Genomic DNA, 23,315 nt, shown 5'->3' on the forward strand with positions numbered 1-23,315 from the left:
CCTCTACACACACACAGCTCCTGCTCTGTGCTCCTCCTCTACACACACTGCGGTGTAGCCTGCCAGAGTGGCTAGGAAGGTGGTAGGTAGGCAGACTCCAACATCATATGTTTACTGAAGTGATTATTTTATTGACCATGGTCGGCAGTACGTGGATAATTCAATCCAAAATAAGAAAAAAACGCATCAAACTTCTAGCAACACTAACACGAGGCACGTGTTCACAGCAGCACACCCTCACCACCTTTTTTTCCCCCTGTTTATATATGGTGGTCAATTCACACCCAACTGCTTCAGCCCATCCCATTCTGATGCAGGTTGATCTACTCCCAACATCTATATCTAGAAATCTCTTAATATTTGGAACTCGTTATCAGTTCACTCCGCTCCCACTGCCTTCAAAACAGGTCAGGGTTATTCACACATTTATTCATAATACTCAAAAACAACCAAAGAAAACATTCCTATAAAGAAGAAAACCCTCTACTTGGTTTGGCCCGGTGATGTCATCCATGACCACCCTATTCCTATAAAACAGAAATACTTAGGCCGGCCCCTCCCCAACAATTATCCTGCATGGTGGAACTAAACAAAGGAACAAACAATTGTAAGTATTAACACAGGAAAACAATTAACCAAGTTTAAACTTGCAACCTAATAAATTGAACTGAAACTAACTTATGACTATGTGTTTACTCTAACTTATCATCTGCTTTGCACTCGCCTGTAACATAATACAAACACAAACAACCCGGAATAGTAAGTGGTGCACTTTTACACAAGCTATGACAAGTTACCAAAAAACATAAACATGTATGTATAAACTAGAAAGTCATGGCCTGTATGGGACAAGTGGTGAGCAAACCCACTTCGTCACCCCCCCCTTAAGACCGTTACTCCTCAGAGTCACGGGACAGGAAGTCAGCAATGACATTCTTCATCCCTGGTCTATACTGGACCTGAAAACGATAAGGCTGAAGTGATAAGTACCATCTAGTAATTCTAGCATTAGTGTCTTTCATTTTGTGGATCCACTGCAAAGCACGATGGTCCGTCTCAAGAACAAACTCTTTGCCAATGAGGTAATATTTCAAGGTGTCTAAAGCCCATTTAGTAGCTAGAGCTTCTTTTTCAACAGTTGAGTACCTCTTTTCCCTTGGGAAGAGTTTTCGGCTGATATACTGGACAGGCAACTGGTTTCCATCTTCACCTTGCAGTAACACAGCTCCGAGACCTACTCCTGAAGCATCTGTCTGCACAGTAAACGGAAGAGTGAAATCTGGGCATTGCAATACAGGTTCTTGACATAGACAGTTTTTCAAGTCTTTGAAAGCATTCTCACTTTCTTGAGTCCACTTAACCTTTACTGGGCTGGTTTGCCAGTCATGTCAGTTAGTACAGCCGATCTTGATGAGAAGTTAGGGATAAGTCGACGATACCAGCCAACTAACCCCAAAAATGACCTTAGCCTCCTCTTAGTGTTGGGTAGCGATGAAGCTGCAATCGCCTCTACCTTTCCAACCTGAGGACGGATGCCTCCTCCTCCAATCACATAGCCAAGGTACTCCACCTCCGACTTGGCGATATGACACTTCTTCGCGTTGATGACTAGACCAGCACTCTGGATGCGTTGAAAGACATTGGCAAGATGTTGCAGATGCTCCTCCCAGGTCCGGCTGAAAATTACAATGTCATCAATGTAGGCTGCTGCATAGTCCTCCGCTCCTCTCAAAACTTCATCCACCAGCCTCTGAAATGTTGCCGGTGCTCCATGTAAACCAAATGGCATCACTCTAAATCTGAACAGGCCACTTGGAACTCTGAAAGTTGTTAAATCCTTTGAAGATTCGGTGAGGGGCGCTTGCCAGTACCCTTTGCAGAGGTCAAGGGTCGTTAGGAAGTTGGCCTTCCCCAAGCGCTCAATCAGTTCATCAACCCTTGGCATTGGATAAGGATCAAATGCAGACACAGCATTCAACTTTGAAAAGTTGACACAGAACCTCAGTTTAGAATCATCTTTCTTTGGCACCAACACCACAGGGCTACACCACTCACTGCGAGAAGGCTCAATGATTCCTGTAGCTAGCATCTCCTCCACTTCTTGCTTCAGTTCAGGAACAAGTCTGGCTGGAATGCGGCAGGTGGTGTCCCTGATAGGCGGCTGTTCTGGTGAATAAAGATGGATATGATGTTTAATAAGATGTGTACAGCCTGGCTTCAGACTGAAGAGCTCTTTTGCCATGTGGACTTTCAACTCCTGGCGTTTAACTGCTGTAAGATGGCCTAGATCTGGAAGAACTGGAGTCCCAGTTGAAGAGGGAAAATACTGCTCTTGAAGCTCTTCCTCATCAATCACTGTGCGTGCCCACAGGGTTGTAGACTGCTCTTGTTGGTCTACTCACTCTTTCAACAGATTAACATGGAAAACCTGATGCTTTTTCCGGCGGTCTGGCAAAAAGAGTTCATATGTGACCGGGCCCATCTTTTTTTAATCTTGTATGGCCCCTGCCACTTGGCAAGGAGACCACTGTCAGACGTTGGCAGCAGTAGCAGAACTTGCTGGCCCTCCTGTAAAACTCTCCTCCTAGAAGCTTTGTCATAACTCTGCTTCTGTCGCTTTTGTGCTTCAGCCAGATTACTATTGGCAAGCTCTTGGAACTGGTCCAGTTTATCTCTCATCTTCAACACTTATGAGAGCTCACTGCACTGCTGTTGTGGCATGGGACCCTCCCAGGCCTCCTTTAAGACATCCATTGGACCCCTTACTGAGTGTCCATAAAGCAGCTGGAAAGGTGAAAATCCAGTTGATGCTTGTGGGACTTCTCTGTATGCAAACAACAAGAATGGGAGCCACTGGTCCCAGTCTGACCCAGAGTCATTCACAAACTTCCTCAACATGGACTTGAGGGTTTTGTTAAAGCGCTCAACGAGACCATCTGTTTGTGGATGGTAGGGACTGGTCTTCACACCTTGAATTCCCAGCATGCTGTACACCTCTTTTAGTAAACTTGAAGTGAAGTTGGTGCCTTGATCTGTGATGATCTCCTTTGGGATTCCGACTCTGGAAAACATCTGTATGAGACAGTTGACAATCTGGCGGGTCTTGATCTTCTTCAACGGAAAGGCCTCATTTTCTCGCACCTGAGGGAGCCCGGAGAAGGACCCAGACCTACGCAGAAGGCCGATTCTGTGTGGCAGCAGCACTTTCAGGGAACGTTTGAAGGGGCTCCTCACAGCAAAAGCTTCCAGCGGTCTGCGGCCACCGTGGCTGACTTACAACAAGTCCTTTAGGCAGGTCCCGCCTCCGAGCAGCTGAAAGGGGACAGAGCCAGAACTGGACTTCCACCGGGTCAGAAACACGACGCTAGCAGATTTTCCTGCTGGTTCTGCTGAGTGCTGCTGAGAAAGACTTTGACACAAAATAAGGTTTACAAAGTGTTTCTGCCCGCCGGTTCCGCTTGTCGTTCTACCTGTTGTTCTACCTGTTGTTCCGCTTGTCGTTCTAACTGTTGTTCTTCTTGTTGTTCTTCTTGTTGTTCCGCTTGTCGTTCGGCTTGTTGTTCCGCTTGTCATTCTGCCTGTTGTTCCGCTTGTTGTTCTGCTTGTCGTTCTACCTGTTGTTCTTCTTGTTGTTCCGCTTGTCGTTCTACCTGTTGTTCTACCTGTTGTTCTGCTTGTTGTTCCGCTTGTCGTTCTACCTGTTGTTCCGCTTGTCGTTTTGCTTGTCGTTCTGCTTGTCGTTCTACCTGTCGTTCTACCTGTTGTTCTACCTGTTGTTCTGCTTGTCGTTCTACCTGTCGTTCTACCTGTCGTTCCGCTTGTCGTTCCGCTTGTCGTTCCGCTTGTCGTTCTACCTGTCGTTCCGCTTGGGTCTCTGTCCTCAGGTTGGGTCTGCTGGGGAAGCTGAAGAGGACGGCGCTGTGGCTGCTGGTCGTCTACATCTCCGTCCCCGTCATCATCAAGCTGTGTCCGTCCATCCAGGCCAAACTCGTCTTCCTGAACTTCGGTGAGTGGAAACCGGACCTTCGTGTCCCCCTTCAGGACGAGGCCTCTGACCCTGCAGGGTCATCATCGGGTCAGAGTGTCAGCACCTGTTGGGGGGGCGTCTCAGGTGTCTACCGGCTGCTTCTGTCCTCTCTGTCTCAGAGAGGGCGGGGCTTAGCGGATCCTCTCTTCAGGCAGCTCAGCAGGTACAGGGCGCCCGCTCGCCGTGTGGGTGGAGTCAGATATATGTTGTGTCCGGTGTTGTGCTGACTTCTGCAGCCTGCTGAGACGTCAGCAGGTCTCGTCCGCTCCTCTCAGACGCCGCCGCGTAAATATTAAGAGTAAACGCTCATAGTACGTGTAGAGTACTCCGAGTGAATCCTGTAGGAGGAGAGTGCAGAACTCTGCGTAACACCGGTCAGTTTAGAAAGGAGGAGGAGCCTCCGTCACTAACGACCGGTCTGACCTCACAGTACATGTACTGCAACAGTACGTCCATTGTGTACTCTCCCTTACTAAAGAGTATCCGGCTGTTGTAGTACAGGTACTGTGAAATGTCCCCATAAATATTGACACATATATTTGAATATTTCAGTACCCGTATTTTCATGATGCATCAAAATTACTGATATTAATTCTGTTTGTAATATTTTCTTATTGATATGTTTAAATGTTGTTCACCACCTCATGATCCTGGTCCTGGTCCTGGTCCTGGTTACTGACGACACCACATGTCTGTAGCAGCAGTAGATCAGAGGAAACCCTGACCTCTGTCTCAGACGGGTCATGGAGGCGTCTGTCCCAGTCTGCTGTTCAGGGTCGGTGACAGGATGAGGATCATGTGGGGAACCAGGACCCCATAGATCAGCTGACATGAGCTAACAGCTGATCAATAATAAATAAAAACAGTGTGTCCACCAGGGGGCGCTGATTCACCTGGAGAAGTCGGAGTCGCAGTAAAGATTTTCCCCGAACACGTTCTGCGTCAGAAAATATGAACAGAAAGAAACGAGTGAACATGAAGCTTCGTCAGTCAGACTGCTGCTGGTTAATACTTCCTGCTGTGCAGTACTGAGGAATAATACTACTAGTACTACTACTACAGGGGCATGGTACTGCTCCTACTGCAGTAATAACTTAAAACGAAGGTGTTGGTGTTGTGACGTCAGCGGGGTCAAAGGTCAGCCGGGATCTGAGAGAACAGGAAGTGGGCAGGGACAGCGGGTGATTGACAGCAGGAGATTAGATGTGTCATGTGACCTGTCTGTGACCCCCCCCCCCCCCCCCCCCCAGTGAGGATGCCGTACTTCATCGACCTGCAGAGACCTCTGGACCAGGGACTGAACCACACACACAACTTCTACCTGGAGTCTGAGCCGGGCCTGAGGATCGGAGTCTGGTAACTACATGTACAAATACACTGATCCAAAATAAAGAGTGCTAAATCGCATGTGTATTCTAAAATATTGCACGTGTCCTTTTAGTTCCTGTTATGGGTGATTTACTAAGAATTATTGCGTAGATGACAACAGGAGCAAACACAACGGAGGTGGCGGTATTTAAACGAGGGTTTTGAGGGGAAGCAGCGTGAAAACCTTGGTTTGTTTCGTTCAGTGGAAATCGTCTGTACCTGCCCGTCCTGCCTGAGACTGCACTAAGTATTTGGGACAGCACCCCTGAAAAGCTGCTTTGGGAAACCCCGGCAGAAACAGATGCAGTACGCTGGAACGAACCCGACGGCAGGAAATGCCAGCGGATCGAGCTTCATCCAGCCAGAGGGAACGACCGTCCGCTCCGTGACCTCCTGTCCCTGCCCCGTGCGCCTCAACGCCCCATTCCCTCTCCGACGTGTACTACGGGTTGTGTTGCTGTGACGACCGGCGCCCTGTGAACAGCTGGTGATCCTTCCCTCTGGCTGGATGGATTTTATGTGTGATGCAGTACTGCAGCTCGCCGCAGCGCCACGCAACTTTCTAAAGTCTTCCATCTCACGGAGAAAAGTCGTCAGGTGGAAACTCTGCTTTATTGGCGTGAATGTTAATACAACAGTATCGCCAAAGCTGAAGGGCAAAAAAACAAATTCTATTCATATAGTTCATCAAATAAATAAAATAATTGTATTTGTATATTTTGGATAAAGAATAATATTATCTAATATTATATTCCATCACGGCCGTGTCTCCTTCTCGCATCAATAACAGCAGCACTTGGCACCTTCCTGTCTAACGTATGAAACACAGAGGCTGTTGCGCTCAGGTGAAACTGCCTTTAGGTAGATCCCGTCGGTGAAGTAAATAAATATATTTGCATGTTACGCCCCAAACTGCAGACTCATTAAGGCAAAAGTAGTAAATGAACAACAGGTGCTATCTTGACCTTCTGACAGACGTCACTGCTGCACGCCGTCAGTGGATCAGCTGAAGTTTGCACACGTTTTCACTCCGGCAGAGCTTTAGTGAATCTGACCCTAAATCTACTCTGAAGTACTGTAGTTTTCTCTGCTCCCCCATCTGTCATTATTAATATGTACTCTAATCCACTGCCTGAAGGGGGAGGAAGTACTCAGGTAGAAGATCAAACTGCAGTAAAAGTACTCTGAATACACTCTGTAAGACACGTTTCACTTTATTGTCTTTCATCCTCAGAGTACATGTAACAGTAGAGGGAGTACTAAAGTGTGTACATGTACTCATAATGTATATATTTACTCGTTAGCAGTATCTGGGGTATGTAACAGTAGAGGGAGTACTGAAGTGTGTACATGTACTCATAATGTATATATTTACTCGTTAGCAGTATCTGAGGTATGTAACAGTAGAGGGAGTACTAAAGTGTGTACATGTACTCATAATGTATATATTTACTCGTTAGCAGTATCTGGGGTATGTAACAGTAGAGGGAGTACTAAAGTGTGTACATGTACTCATAATGTATATATTTACTCGTTAGCAGTATCTGAGGTATGTAACAGTAGAGGGAGTACTAAAGTGTGTACATGTACTCATAATGTATATTTACTCGTTAGCCGTATCTGAGGTATGTAACCTGCTCCTGACGCACAGTGAGCCAGGTGCATCATGGGTAATGTGTGTGTGTTCCAGGCACACGGTTCCTGCTCAGATGTGGAGAGAAGCTCAGGGGAAACAAGGAGACTGGTACGACGCCACGCTTAGCTCCGCCCACAAGGTCATCCTCTATCTCCATGGAAACGCAGGGACTAGGTGACCTCACACACACACACCTGTCAGTCATCCTGTGACCTTTGACCTCTGTGTGCGGCGTCCTGTCGATGTGTCTGACCTTTGACGTCCTGTTTCTCTGCAGAGGAGGAGACCACAGAGTCCAGCTGTACAAGGTCAGCACACACACTAACACCTACATGTACTTGTACTTTACCTGAGTACTTGTGTTTTCTGCTCCTGTACGTTAGGACCAACAGTAAAAGTACTCAGAGAAAAACACATCTTCCTACGTGTTTCCTTACCGTTGATCTCCTGGTCTCTGGAGGGTTTTATTAAATAACTCTGTGTAAGATAACGACTTAAAATATATAAATGAGAGAAATATTTCATTTAAGTTAGAAAGCAGAATGAGCAGTTATTGTTCCAGCTGTCAGTGTGTCAGAGATTCAGGTTTTACCTGACAACTGGTCCCAGAGAAGAATCCTGGTGAACTCTTTGGTGAACGTGCAGCTCAGCGCAGAGACCAGCAGGGGGCAGCAGACGCTAATACGCTTCACTGCTGACAGTGTCACACACAAACAACAAAATATACACAATAAACTGTAAATAATAATAATAAACACAAACAAACAACAAAATATACACAATAAACTGTAAAGTAATAAAATATAAATAATAAACAACAAAATATAAACAAACTGTAAAATATTAAAATATAAATAATAAACTGTAAATAATAATAATAAAACACAAACAAACAACAAAATATACACAATAAACTGTAAAGTAATAAAATATAAATAATAAACAACAAAATATAAACAAACTGTAAAATATTAAAATATAAATAATAAACTGTAAATAATATAATAAAACACAAACAAACAACAAAATATACACAATAAACTGTAAAATAATAAAATATAAATAATAAACAACAAAATATAAACAATAAACTGTAAAATAATAATAAAATATAAATAATAAATATAAATATAAACACAAGTATTTAACAGTCCAAATATGCCGTCCTTTTTGTCCTGCAGTAACATTTTCAGCTCCTCATTCAGGCCGTATCAGAGCTCAGATTTGGTCTTTAGAAACACTGAAATCCCGTCAGCCAGGACATGAGGACAGCTGTCAGGTTCGGGTGAGACACCGTGAGCTGCGTTACTGCACTGATCTCTCTTTAAACTGATCTGTCGTACTGAAGTCGCGCTGATGGAGCTGCTAGTTACCAGCTGGACGTGATGTGAGCGTGACTGGGCTGCATGTTTTTCATGACGAGCTGCTGACAGGCTGAATGTGTAAATATGAAATGGGAGACTTTTCATTCATGTCCCACCTGTCTGTCTGTCTCTGTCTCACATTTCTCTCTGTCCCACCTGTCCTCTGTCTCTCTGTCTCACCTATCTGTCTCTCTGTCTCACCTGTCCTCTGTCTCACCTGTCTGTCTCTCTGTCCTACCTGTCTCTCTGTCTCACCTGTCCTCTGTCCCACCTGTCTCTCTGTCTCACTGTCTGTCTCTCTGTCTCTGTCTCACCTGTCTGTCTCTCTGTCCCACCTGTCCTCTGTCTCACCTGTCCCTCTCTGTCTCACCTGTCTGTCTCTGTCTCACCTATCTGTCCCACCTGTCCTCTGTCCCACCTGTCCTCTGTCTCACCTGCCTTTTCCACCTGTTATCTGTCTCACCTATCTGTCTCTGTCTCACCTGTCTCTGTCCCACCTTTCCTCTGTCTCTCTGTCTCACCTATCTGTCTCTCTGTCTCACCTGTCCTCTGCCTGTCTTCCTTCAGGTCCTCAGCTCGTTGGGACACCATGTGGTCACGTTTGATTACAGAGGTGAGAAACATTCACACGTTCACCTGCAGAGCTGCTGTCAGCTGACCGACTCACCTGAGTGAGTGTGTGTGTGTTCAGGCTGGGGCGACTCAGAGGGCTCTCCATCAGAGGTGGGGATGACATCAGACGCTCTCTTCATCTACGATTGGCTGAAACGGCGGCTGGACGCCAAAACGCCGCTTTACATCTGGGGACACTCTCTGGGGACGGGGTAACACACACACACACACACAAGTACACACAGATACACACACACTCAGTCCAGTTGTACTTAAATCTTTGTGTTTCCAGAGTCGCCACCAACCTGGTCAGACGGCTGTGTGACAGAGGTTAGACACACACACCTGGGTTCAGAATCAGCTGATCGATGATCACTCAGTAATCAGTAATCGGTTCAGAGCCCGCAGGTGATCACTAACACCTGTGTGATGTCACTTCCAGGAAGTCCTCCCGACGCTCTGATCTTAGAGTCTCCGTTCACCAACATCAGGGAGGAGGCGCGGAGCCACCCCTTCGCCATGGTAACGCCCAGCTGACAGGTCACAGCGCCGCAGGTGTGTGTGTGTTTGTTGTACTCAGTGTGTCTGTGTGCGTTTCAGGTGTGTCTTTAAGGATCCTTTAGTGGAACGCTCACTGACATTTGACCTTTAGTGATGTAGAACTGTGGAACCTCAGAACCTTAAAGATCCTTTAGTGGAACACTCACTGACATTTGACCTTTAGTGATGTAGAACTGTGGGACCTCAGAACGCTCCTTGACCTTTGACCTTTAGTGATGTAGAACTGTGGAACCTCAGAACCTTAAAGATCCTTTAGTGGAACACTCACTGACCTTTGACCTTTAGTGATGTAGAACTGCGGAACCTCAGAACCTTAAAGATCCTTTAGTGAAACCCTCACTGACCTTTGACCTTTAGTGATGTAGAACTGTGGGACCTCAGAACGCTCCTTGACCTTTAGTGATGTACAGCTGTGGAACCTCAGAACCTTAAGGATCCTTTAGTGGAACGCTCACTGACCTTTGACCTTTAGTGATGTAGAACTGCAGAACCTCAGAACCTTAAAGATCCTTTAGTGGAACCCTCACTGACCTTTGACCTTTAGTGATGTAGAACTGTGGAACCTCAGAACCTTAAAGATCTTTTAGTGGAACCCTCACTGACCTTTGACCTTTAGCGATGTAGAACTGTGGAACCTCAGAACCTTAAAGATGTTTTAGTGGAACCCTCACTGACCTTTGACCTTTAGTGATGTCGAACTGCGGAACCTCAGAACCTTAAAAATCTTTTAGTGGAACGCTCACTGACCTTTGACCTTTAGTGATGTAGAACTGTGGGACCTCAGAACGCTCCTTGACCTTTAGTGATGTACAGCTGTGGAACCTCAGAACCTTAAGGATCCTTTAGTGGAACACTCACTGACCTTTGACCTTTAGTGATGTAGAACTGCGGAACCTCAGAACGCTCACTAACCTTTGACCTTTAGTGATGAGAGCTGTTGAACCTCAGAACCTTAAAGATCCTTTAGTGGAACGCTCACTGACCTTTGACCTTTAGTGATGTAGAACTGTGGAACCTCAGAACCTTAAAGATCTTTTAGTGGAACCCTCACTGACCTTTGACCTTTAGCGATGTAGAACTGTGGAACCTCAGAACCTTAAAGATCCTTTAGTGGAACGCTCACTGACCTTTGACCTTTAGTGATGTAGAACTGTGGAACCTCAGAACCTTAAAGATCTTTTAGTGGAACCCTCACTGACCTTTGACCTTTAGCGATGTAGAACTGTGGAACCTCAGAACCTTAAAGATCCTTTAGTGGAACGCTCACTGACCTTTAGTGATGTAGAACTGCGGAACCTCAGAACGCTCACTAACCTTTGACCTTTAGTGATGAGAGCTGTTGAACCTCAGAACGCTCACTGACCTTTGACCTTTAGTGATGAGAGCTGTTGAACCTCAGAACACTCCCTGACCTTTGACAGTAACGCAGTAATGTGTACCTGTCTGCAGCGTGAATCACATCTCCTGTCCTGTGCTGATTCTCCACGCCGAGGACGACAGCGTGGTTTCCTTTCCACCTGGGCAAGAAGGTAAGAGACCAGTTCAGTTAATAAATACTGTGAACGCAGTACTTTATACAGTAATGAAATACTGTGACCTCTAGATTAGACTTTTACGAGCAATACTTTTTTATAGTAATTAAATACAGAAATTAGACTTTAACCCCCTCCTCCTCCTGCAGCTCTACAACATGGCCTCCCAGTCTAAGAGCCTCAGCGGTCACAAGGTCCAGTTCGTCCCTTTCTCCTCCTCTCTGGCCTACAAGCACAAGTTCATCTACAGGAGCCCGGAGCTGCCAAACATCCTCAGGTACCTGCTGTACTTCAGTGTTTAGAACAGCTGGTTCTGGTTCTGGTTCTGACGTTCCTCCTGCTCTGTGTTGCAGTGATTTCCTCAGGACAGCTCACCAACCGATGGAGGATTAAGGCTGAAGACGGTTTCCCGGTCGGACCGAACATTCTCGCATGAACACATCATTCCTTTGTCTTTCTGCGTCACACCAACACGGGGTTACCATGGAGACTGGTGACTTTTATCACTGTGGCGTGACGAGGAAGACGCCGATCAGAGACGTGAAGACGCCGATCAGAGACGTGAAGACGCCTCTAGTTTGATCCTGCACTGAGCTCCATTCTTGACCATCTGTGTCATTTTCTTTTACTTCTGACTTGTTTTGAAATGACTTCTCAGTTTGAAGGCCTGTTATGACTTGAATTATGAATTAAAGATTTCTTGTTTTAAGTTGTTTTGTTCTGTCTACTTACTGTTGGGCAGCAGAAGCACAAAGACTGTGTCTAAGATGAGTTTATAAAAACTACATGACGCCAGCCGTGATGTTGGTGTCAGTAACGTCCTCAGACATCCAGCTGTCCTGTTGTGACGTTAACTTTAGCAGCAGGAGAGCTGAGAGTGGGACTGACATGACAGCGAGAAAGAAACCCCAGCACAGCTAAATGTTTTGGTTCTGACCCGGTACTTGGCTGCAGTCCTGCTCCTCAGGTACGGGAGGTGACTGTGGGATCTTCAGGGAGGAGGGTTGGACTCCCCAGATCTCGCCGGCCTCCTGGGAGATTCTCGGGTCGCTGGAGAACCTTCCGGAGGCGGCCGTGTTGTGGATCACCATCTTGGTCCACTTTGTGTGGTTCAGGAAACAGGAGGATCTACCTGAGCGCTGCTCCTGTGCTCCAAGACATCATCTATAATAGCAGCTACCCCACTGAGGCCTTCACACGTCTCGTCCGCTCACCTCTGAAATTTTAGTTTAAGAGAGAGAGTGAATGCTGTCAGGTGTAACTGGTATGTAGAACTGTGTATCATCCGCGTAACAATGTATTGTACTTCTCAAAAATAGTACCAAGAGGAAGCATGTAAAGAGAAAATAAGAGGAGGCCTAAAATCGAGCAGCAGGAGATGATGAACAATTTCCCATTCTAACAGTAAACATGCTTTCTCTCAGGTAGGATGTAAACCAAAGACAACTTTTTCTAAAATCTTGGAAATTGTTGTGAGTCAGGACAGAATGGACCCAAACGCAACGCTCAGGATTTATTAAGGGACAAGGGGCTGAGGGCGAGGAGGTGAGGAGAGGTGGACGCCGGGGAATGCGGGCACGGAGAACCAAGGAGCAGGTGGGGCAGAGGAGGCTGAGGCGAGCAGAGGACCGAGGAGGAGAGGAGGCCCGGGAGAACTGACCTGAGGAAAGGCAGAAGGGGTGTGGTGGCAGGCTGACTGGCGAGGAGCGAGGGGCGAGGGGGAACCAGGAGGACGCCAGAGGGGAGAGGTCAGGTAGGCGAGCCCAGCTGACGAGACGGAGGACGGAGGTGAACCTGGGGAACAGACAGGGTAAGACTGGCAAACTGAGAACAGGGAAATAGAGATTCTACAGAATTCTCTGGGGCTTGAGTAGAGCAGTAGCACCAGGTCAGGAGCAACCACGATCAAGCGGAGATTGTGTGGAGAACCGTGGTTGAAATACTAACAGGGGTGGAATGATGGCTGGCAGGTGTGGCGGGCGGAGGAGGCTGCCGATGAGGTGCAGGTGTGGACCGTCAGCCGGGCTCAGGAGCAGAGAGAGGGAGAGAGAGAACAAGCAGGGGTGAGGAGGAGACACAGAGAGACAGGCAACAGAATGATAACTAAACAGGACACTCCGTCAGCCGGGCTGCCACCACAACAGGAGATAAATGGTAGCATGGAGATGGGCCTATAGCTGCTGTGATCACTGGAGTCAAGGCTGCTTTTTTTTATTTTATTTTTTTATTTTAGTGAGTCAAGGCTTCTTTAAAAGGGGTTGCACAATTGCATGTTTAAAACTGGAGGGGACAAGGCCATTGGTTGAGGAACTGTTAATTATCGCCAGAATAAGAGGGCAAATAGTGTTGAAGACTTCCTGAAATAGGTGTGATGGAATAATGTTCCTAAATGTCTCACAGTTTTCAGTAGGAGCAGAGGTAGCAGCAACGGCCGGAGTTAGAAAAGAGTTGATAGTTTTCAATTCAATTCAATTTTATTTATATAGCGCCAAATCACAACAACAGTTATCTCACAGCGCCTCATAAAGAGCAGGTCTAGACCGAACTCTATGATGTTATTTACAGAAGCCCAACAGTTCCCACCAAGAGCAGCACTAGGAGACAGAGGCAAGGAAAAACTTCCTTTTAAGAGGCAGAAACCTCGAGCAGAACCATGACTCAGGGTGGGCGGCCATCTGCCTCCACCGGTTGGGGTAAAGGTGATGTTGCTATAGACTAAATGAAAAATGGTACAGATATTTATATTAGTGTTAATGATAACAGTCGTAATGTTAATAATTATAATAACAATAGTAACAATAGGACTAGTAACAATAGTCGTTGCAGCAGAGGGTGTCGAGCAGGAACACGGGGGCAGCAGGTGACCCGCAACCACAGATCCAGACTCCACAGCTCCAGAGCCAGAAACACCTGCAGGAAGTGATAGGAGGAGAGAGGAGAGGGACGAGAAAGCACAAGACTACCAGAAAGGGGAGAAGTTGTGTTAGTAACATGCAATAATGGGATGAGGTTGCATACAGAGGGAGAGAAAGTAGAGGAGAGAGGAGCTCAGTGCATCATGGGAAATCCCCGGCAGTCTGGGCCTATAGCAGCATAACTAAGGGATGGTTCAGGACTCACCTGAGCCAGCCCTAACTATAAGCTTTATCAAAGAGGAAAGTCTTAAGCCTACTCTTAAATGTGGAGATGGTGTCTGCCTCCTGAACCCAAACTGGAACCTGGTTCCACAGGAGAGGAGCTTGATAGCTGAACGCTCTGGCTCCTAGTCTACTTTTGGAGACTCTAGGAACCACAAGTAACCCTGCATTCTGGGAGCGCAGTGCTCTGGTGGGGTAGTAAGGTACTATGAGCTCTTTAAGATAAGATGGTGCCTGACCATTAAGAGCTTTGTAGGTAAGAAGAATGATTTTAAATTCTATTCTGGATTTTACTGGAAGCCAATGCAAAGAAGCTAAGACAGGAGAAATGTGATCTCTTTTCCTGGTTCCTGTCAGAACACATGCTGCAGCATTCTGGATCAGCTGAAGAGTCTTAATGGACTTTTTCGAGCAGCCTGATAATAAAGAATTGCAGTAATCCAGCCTAGAAATAACAAATGCATGGACTAGTTTTTCTGCATCATTTTTAGACAGGATGTTCCTGATTTTCGCAATATTACGTAGGTGAAAAAAGGCGGTCCCTTAAAATTTGCTTAATGTGGGACTTAAACGACATGTCCAGATCAAAGATAACTCCAAGATTCCTCACAGTGGTGCTGGAGGCCAGGGCGATGCCATCCAGGGAAACTATATCTTTAGATAATGCGTCACGGAGGTGCTTAGGCCCCAGAGCAATAACTTCAGTTTTATCTGAGTTTAACATGAGAAAATTACAGGTCATCCAGGTTTTAACATCCTGAAGGCACATTTGAAGTTTAGCTAACTGATGAGTTTCATCTGGTTTGATCGATAGATATAACTGAGTATCATCTGCATAACAATGAAAGCTTATGGAATATTTCCTGATAATATTGCCTAAAGGAAGCATATATAAAGTGAAGAGGATTGGTCCGAGGACAGATCCTTGAGGAACCCCATGACTAACTTTGGCGTGCATGGAGGACTCATCGTTAACATGTACAAACTGAAATCGATCTGATAAATAGGACTTAAACCAGCTTAGAGTGGTTCCTTTAATGCCAATGAAATATTCCAGTCTCTGCAATAGGATCTGATGGTCAATGGTATCAAATGCAGCACTAAGATCTAATAAAACCAGTACAGAGACAAGTCCTTTGTCTGATGCAATAAGGAGGTCGTTAGTAATTTTCACCAGTGCTGTCTCTGTCCTATGATGAGCTCTAAATCCTGACTGAAAATCCTCAAATAAACTATTGCTCTGTAGAAAGTCACACAGCTGTTTAGCAACTGCTTTCTCCAGAACCTTAGAGAGAAATGGAAGGTTAGATATAGGTCTATAGTTGGCTAAAACATCCGGATCAAGTTTGGGCTTTTTCAGAAGAGGTTTAATTACAGCTACTTTAAAGTACTGTGGTACATAGCCTGTTGATAGAGATAGATTGATCATATCTAGTATAGAGGTGCTGACTAAGGGTAAAACATCTTTAAGCAGCCTAGTCGGGATGGGGTCTAAGAGGCAGGTTGATGGTTTAGATGAAGAAATTATTGAAGTTAGTTGGTAAAGATTGAGGGAAGCAAAACAGTCTAAACATGTATCTGGTTCTACAGCTGTTTCTAAGGTTCCTGAGTTAAGAGATAAGTCGGTGCCAATTGAGGGCAGGTCTTGGTGAATTTTGTCTCTAATAGCTAGAATTTTATCATTAAAGAAGCTCAAGAAGTTGTAACTACTGAGAGCTATGGGAATACTTGGCTCAATAGAGCTGTGACTCTCTGTCAGCCTGGCTACAGTGCTGAAAAGAAACCTGGGGTTGTTCCTATTTTCCTCTATTAATGACGAGTAGTACGCTGCTCTGGCATTACGGAGGGCCTTCCTATAAGTTTTAAGACTATCTTGCCAAATTAAACGAGAATTTTCCACTTTGGTGGAACTCCAATTCCTCTCAAGTTTTCCGTGATATTTGCTTTAATTTGCGAGTTTCAGTATTATACCATGGAGCTAACCGTCTTTGTTTTATTATTTTCTTTTTTAGAGGGGCTACAGAGTCGAGTGTCATTCGCAGCGAGAAGAAATAGAAATTTTTGCCCAATGGCATGTAGTTCAGCAATACAAGCTCAAGAGTTATCAAACAGTGGTTGGATAAAGAGGGATTCTGTGGAAACACCACTAAATGTTCAATTTCAATACCATACACCAAAACAAGGTCGAGGGTGTGGTTAAAACAGTGAGTCGGTTCATAAACACTCTGAGAGAAGCCAATGGAATCTAGAGAGATAAACGCAGTACTGAAGCTGTCATTCTCAACGTCCACGTGAATATTAAAATCCCCTACAATAATAACTTTGTCCGTTTTAAGGACTAAAGTTGACAAAAACTCAGTTAAGAATTCAGAGTACGGGCCAGGTGCTCGGTACACTATAACGAAGAGAACTGGTTGCAGTGATTTCCAATTTGGGTGCGAAAGACTAAGAACAAGACTTTCAAATGAGTTATAGTTTGGTTTAGGTTTAGAGCTGATTAGTAGGCTAGAGTGGAAGATAGCTGCAACTCCACCTCCTCGGCCTGTGCCTCGAGGAATGTGAGTATTAATATGACTGGGAGGGGTGGATTCATTTAGGCTAACATATTCTCCATCACCCAGCCAGGTTTCAGTAAGACAAAATAAATCAATATCATAATCTGATATTAGTTCATTTACTAGTACAGCTTTAGAAGAGAGAGATCTGATGTTTAAGAGTCCACATTTAACTCTCCTATTCGTTTGCACTATTGCTCTTGTGGTTTTAATTTTCATGAGGTTTTTATGCACAGCTCCTCTTCTGTTTACCTTTGACCTAAATAATTTCGATGGTCGGGGGGCAGACACCGTCACTATAGGATTTTCACTAAGTAACTCCTGAAATGGAGGAGCAGAGAAGTGTGTTAGACTGCGACTCTGCATAGGGTTTTGGGTGGGTAACTGCTGAAAAAGAAGGGCAGAGAAGTGTGTTAAACTGCGACTCTGCCTCCTGGTCTCAACTCTGGGTTGTCATGGATTTGGTCCACTAATAAATTTGGCCAGATTTCTAGAAATGAGAGCTGCTCTTTCCCAAGTGGGATGGATGCCGTCTCTCCAGATCAGACCAGGTCTTCCCCAGAAAGTCTGCCAATGTTCAACAAAGCCCACATCGTTTGCTGGACACCACCTCGACAACCAGCAGCGGAATGACGACGTGCGGCTATACATGTCATCACTGGTCAGATTTGGCAGGGGTCCAGAGAAAACTACGGTGTCCGACATTGTTTTTGCATATGTACACACCGACTCAACATTAATCTTAGTGACCTCCGATTTGCGTAACCGGGAGTCATTACCGCCGACGTGAATAACAATCTTACTGTATTTACGTTTATCCTTAGCCAGCAGTTTCAAATAAGACTCAATGTCGCCCGCTCTGGCCCCAGGGATGCACTTAACTATGGCCGCTGGCTTCTCTAACTTCACGTTTCTCAAAATGGAGCTGCCAATGATCAGAGTTGGTTTCTCAGCGGGTGTGTCGCTGAGTGGGGAAAATCTGTTAGAAACGTGAACAGGTTGATGATGCCCCGTGGACTTTGAATGCTTACGACTATTCCTCCTTCGGACAGTCACCCAGCCCCCCCTTTCCTGGCTGCTCAGGAGATGCCGGGGGACGGCTACCAGAGGCTAACTCAGGCCGTTCCGGTTAGTAAAATAGAATAAAATAAAAGGGATAAAATAAAGTCAAATAAGATTGGGAAAGGCTCTCCTATAAAAGTATGTTTTAAGAAGGGACTTAAAAGAGTTCACTGACTCAGCCGACCTGATTTCCTCGGGCAGGCTGTTCCAGAGCCTCGGGGCCCTGACAGCAAGACTAAAAGGTCAGAAATATAACAAGGCGAGAGGCCATGAAGAGCTTTAAAAGTGATCAATAGAATTTTAAAGTCAATTCTAAAACATACTGGGAGCCAGTGTAATGAAGCTAAAATAGGAGTAATGTGGTCATATTTCTTTGTTCTGGTTAAAAGCCTGGCAGCTGAGTTCTGGACAGTCTGGAGTCGATCAATAGATTTTGGGTTAAACAGGTGAAAATGCTGTTGCAATAATCCAGGCGTGATGAGATGAAGGCGTGTAAAATGGTCTCGTTGTCCTTAAAAGTTAACATAGATCGAATTTTAGCTATATTTCTAAGTTGATAAAAACATGATTGAACAAGCTTTGTGGTGTGCTGCTCGAAATTTAAGCTAAACTAAGTTAAAGTCGCTAACGGCTAAGCTAAAGTACTGTAGCGTCAGCTACCAAAACTTTAGAACAACTATGAGATTGAACAGCAGTCACTAAAAGATGGAAAGAACTGTGAGTGCTTAGGCAGAATTACTGTAAAGAATAAGTGTTTAGCGGACAGTTGGCCGCTGTAATCGAACAAATGTAACTTTTATTTAGCGAGAGCAGCACAACACGGTACCAACACACAGGCACCGGAAACAGAAATGAGTCGACACGCTTACCGCAGTACGTCAGCAACGCCAAGGGATCAGTAGTACTTTGAACAGTATATTAGCTCTATGTGCATTATTGTTAAGTCAATCAGCATAGTATTGTACCTTAGCTGACTTAACAGCACTTTGGTAATGTTTTAAGCAGTTTCTTAGGATTTGACCTGGAGTTTGTCTTTTTTCCATTTGCGCTCTGCCCTTCTGCAATCACGTCTAAAAGCCCGAGTGGAATCATTGAGCCATGAGGTACCAACAATGTTCGCCTTGTTTTTTTTAGCCAATAGCATGGGAGCAGCAAGCCGACTGAAGCCAGGTGTGGAATCCAGGTCGAGCCAGTTGTTGAAACAGCTGCACATTTCATTGTTTGCAGAGAAATGAAGTAAACATGGACACATTCACAAAGTCTAACAACTCTAATATCCAACTAATTCAACTCAGATGTTACAGCTGGATGTGTTTCTGTGCTGTTTGTCCCCTTTCCTCTTCTGTCCTCTAGTTCTGCCCCAGGTGGACAACTTCTGACTGCAGAATGAGGTCCACCTGAGCTGGGAAGGAGGTCTTTAAAAGCTCCAGCATCAGAATGTGGGGGCTTTTTGAATCAGGACTGCTGGTCTTGCTGCCTCTCAGCCTGGACTTTCTGTTTGACGTTGTGCTCTTCTTGATTTAGTATCTTGGATGTTTGTACGTCTTATCTTAATAAATCAAATGGATTTGGCTGTTTTTCTGTGGTTGGTTTGGTTCAGTGTTGTCGGCACCACAGAGCTGCCTCAGGCTGGGGCGTAACATAAGCTCACATCAGCACGAGATGGTTCAGAAGGGACAGCTAGTCACACTTTGCATATTCATTTGCATTCCCAGGACCACAACAATGGGTTTCCTTCACCAGAGTCTGTTTTGTCCTCCGGACGTGTTCCTGGAGATACTTTTCATATTCAGACAAAACAATGTGCTAAACCTGGCACGCCACAAACAAGTCTGTCCACTGAAGGTAGAGAGACCAAAGTGATGGTGATGGACCCCACTTGGGTCGTTAGGGCTCCTGGCTGCTGTAACAACAGCTGTTATGGTCGTTAGAGTCACCTGAGGCCAGATCTGATCGACCCTTGTCGGCTTTCTCACCTGTGGCCAAATGTGAGGGTTTGGCCTCAGGTGGTCCCTCTGAAGGGATGAAAGGACAGCAGGGTGAAGTCTTAGACCTTGGCCCCTGTTGAGAGATGGTTCTTCTACCTAAATGGCCTCTTTCATTCCTCTTTCAAACCATCTGTCCTCCCTATCCAGAACATGAACCTAGTTGTCATTGAAAGAGTTCCCCTTGTCCTTCAGATGTGGGTAAACTGCTGCGTCTTGGCCTGAGGAGTTGGCCCTCCTGTGTGGGCCTTGCGTTGGGTAACGTGTACGGCACAGTCCAAGAAGGCCAAGCTGTTGTTGCTGACATCCTCTCAACTTTCCCTTTGCAGTTCAGCCTCATTAGTGTCGTTTTCAGCAGCAGCAGGCAGCTGGTTTCAGGGAAAAGCTCTTTAAAGGAGGAAATGGAGGGAAACACACGGGAACGCTGTTCTGGGAGGAACAGTCGGGAGGGAACGGCGTTCCTGCTCAGATTCAGAAAAATCTGTTTCTGTAGGGGGAAATGACTCACAGCTGTTTTACACTGTTTCTAAGGGCGGGTCGAACACCGGACCCAAACTCTAGTGGACCAAACCAACGCTCTCCGGTCCACCTTGAAGGGGTATATTTCTTTGGTCTCGGACCACTTCCAAGTGAATGAAGTGACTTGTAACTGGTTTAACCGCAGTATGCTGCACACCTCCAGTCCAGCATCATGTTTTCTTATAAAAATCTTTCCATACAGAAAAACAGGTGATGTAAGAAAATGTCCCTTTGAAAGCTGCGTGACAACAAAGACCTGCTTGAGTTCTATATACAGTTTGATGCTTTGTGCTTTGCATACAAAGCTGCTGCTAAAGAAATGAAGGTCACAGTGTCTGTAAAGTCCATCAGAACAACAGAGCAAAGACACATTTAGATAACATCTAGATATTTAACAGATCCAGTTTGAGGCTGTTTTGCGGTTTGTTCTGCTTCTTTGTTGTTTATGACAGACATTAAGATAACAGCACTTCCTGTGATGTGTGGACATGTTCTTTAGATGTGATGTGAGGCCGTACTGCAGCCACATCAGCGGGAATCTTGTCCATCTACTGGAGTGATTTGAGGTGTGGAGCATTGTTCTAGGATGTTCAGGCTGTCTTCTGACTTTGGGTCAAGCAGGTTGTCCACCTGTTAGACTTTATTGTCCCCAGAAATAAGTTATTTTACATCACCAGTTAACACACAACATTTTCCTCCTCACATATCATTTCCCAACAAATGTATGACCCAAACAACAAAAGCAAGCTATTGCGTTTCTCCATTGCTGGTAGCAGCTCAACTCCACTCATCTCAGATCTCTTCTGGCCGCCGTCCTCTGTTTCCCATTGCAGATGTTACCCCCTCAATGTAGCTGGTAGTCATAGCAACGCCGCACGATACTGCTCCAACGTTATGTTCTACGTGACTCTCACCAGCTCTTAAGTTGAAATGTTTCAACATTACTCAGCATGGAAAGACAGAATCGCTGCAGGAGAACATTGCTGGAGTTTCTGCTGCGTTGGCTGCAGAGGTCTGTGGGACCAGAGCGCTCTGTGAGCTGACCGGCCTCGCCAGCGTCCTCTGCCGCCACTTCCTCTTAGTTCCTTCAAACGTAGATCCTGGTACTGAAAGTCTCAGGTAAAGTATGGCAGGGCCCTGATGTCAAGCCCTTTCCTACCAAAGAACCTACTTCCTTATTAAGCTAAAGGGGGATGGTGGGACAGAGAGACTGGGTTTCCAAAGGGGTTCTCCAACTTCTCCCAGGACGGTCTAAACTGAAATCCGGTCTTGTTGTTGTTGATGTGTTCAGTAAATGGTTGAAGTTTTTCCCTCTGATAAGTGAAACTAGTCCAGCTGCCATCAGCCACCCACAGAGTGCTGCTGCTGAACGCGTGGACACAATAACCACAAACTGTCCAACACCAAGCCAGCTGCGTCCATCTGCCTGCGTCTGCTGTGTGGCAGTGAGGTAACAGTTTCTGATAGACACTGAGAGACCTGCTCCTTTCCTTCTTTCCTTGATACTAACACGTTCACAGATTCACTCAGTCACCACCTGACTTCTGGAACTAGCCTGACCTTTGACCCACAGGTAGCCCAGCCTCACCTGTGCTCAACGCCATGTTGGGTCTCAAACCCCGTCTGAAGTCTCCCGGTCTGGACCGGAGGTCTGCGTGTTTCTCAGTCGCTGCTGAAACATGGTGACGTTTCACCTGCTGTGTGTTTGTGTTGTTAGACGCAGTGAATGTGTCGGCCTGCAGTTTCTCCTGATTCACCTTCATGTGTAAATGAGCAGATTCTGTGAATGAAGATACCTCCGCCCCAAAGGGCCAGAAGACAGCGTCCCAGAACAAAGCTCCTGTACCTCAATCTCGATCTGAAGTCTTGATTAAGCGGCTGCAGTAATCACCTCTCATCAGCACTAAAGAACACGCTTCTGTGTCAGCAGGGAGCTGTTTATGAAACGTAACCAGCATCATTATTAAGATACATTTTAAATCCTTTAGAGCAGAAGAAAACATCAACAGGTGTGACAGCTTCACATTTATTCATTCAGCTGACGTTTATCCAAAGAGACTCACAGCTGCTGTATCTGACAGAGATCGCACGCCTCTGGAGCAACGAGGGGTTAAGTGTCTCGCTCAGGGACACAGTGGAGGACGTGTCCCAGTGGGGAATTGAACCCCGGTCTCTCACAGCAAAGGCGTGTGCGCCATCACCTCCCCTGTGGCCAGTTAGCGTGAGCGGGTCACTGCACATTTCTTAGTCAAATAAATGTTGGCGTGTGACGGTTCTTTGTCCTGCCAACCTTCTCTATGTGTCTATTTGTGTGAAGCATCATTTCCATATTCCTGCCACTCCTTTGTCTCAGAAGAGCAGCTGTAGATCATCGTCACCCTGCTGCATGTTGTCACTGGACATATTTGAACTTTGGCTGCAGAGGACAAAACATCTGGTGGAGGAACTCATTCAGGGGGTCTGGCAGCTTTTACAGGTACATTTAGTCAGATTCCTTTTTTCTTCTATGTAGAGCGAATTAAACAGCTTTGGGCTGGAGGTGGACAGAATACTGAGCTTAAACCAGTTAGTTAAACCAGTTCAACTAAATGATGAAATGAGAGAGAGCATTAACAATGAAGTATGAAATCTATAAAATAGAAAGGTATACTGCTGGAGTCCAGATATCTAGAACATGCTTACACATTCTTCTTCTTCTTAATATTACTATTATTCTGTGTATTGTTCTGAGCCAACATTAATCCTCTCAGAGGTATTTATAGAGACGTTTTTCAGCTGAGATGCAGAAGAGTTTTGTGTTTTCTGATTGTTGAAGAAAAGTCTCAGGAGGAGAGAGTTCTGAACCGAAGACGGGTTACAGTCAGTGTAATAACCTGATCTCTCAAACAACAGGTTTCACTCTGAAGAATGGAAGGTCTCTACATTAACAGCAGCTCACAGAACCAAAGCTACGATTA

At 45.6% G+C, this 23,315-nt stretch overlaps 1 pseudogene; it reads left to right on the top strand.

Annotated features, from left to right (window-relative positions):
• Positions 1 to 2,983: 2,983 nt before the first annotated feature.
• Positions 2,984 to 11,809, top strand: LOC119911440 (annotated as a pseudogene).
• The last annotated feature ends 11,506 nt before the right edge of the window (positions 11,810 to 23,315 follow it).

The sequence above is a fragment of the Micropterus salmoides genome, unplaced genomic scaffold (genome assembly GCF_014851395.1).
Source record: "Micropterus salmoides isolate LMB-PRFRI ecotype aquatic unplaced genomic scaffold, ASM1485139v1 Ms_hic_scaffold_2, whole genome shotgun sequence".
Lineage (NCBI taxonomy): Eukaryota > Metazoa > Chordata > Actinopteri > Centrarchiformes > Centrarchidae > Micropterus > Micropterus salmoides.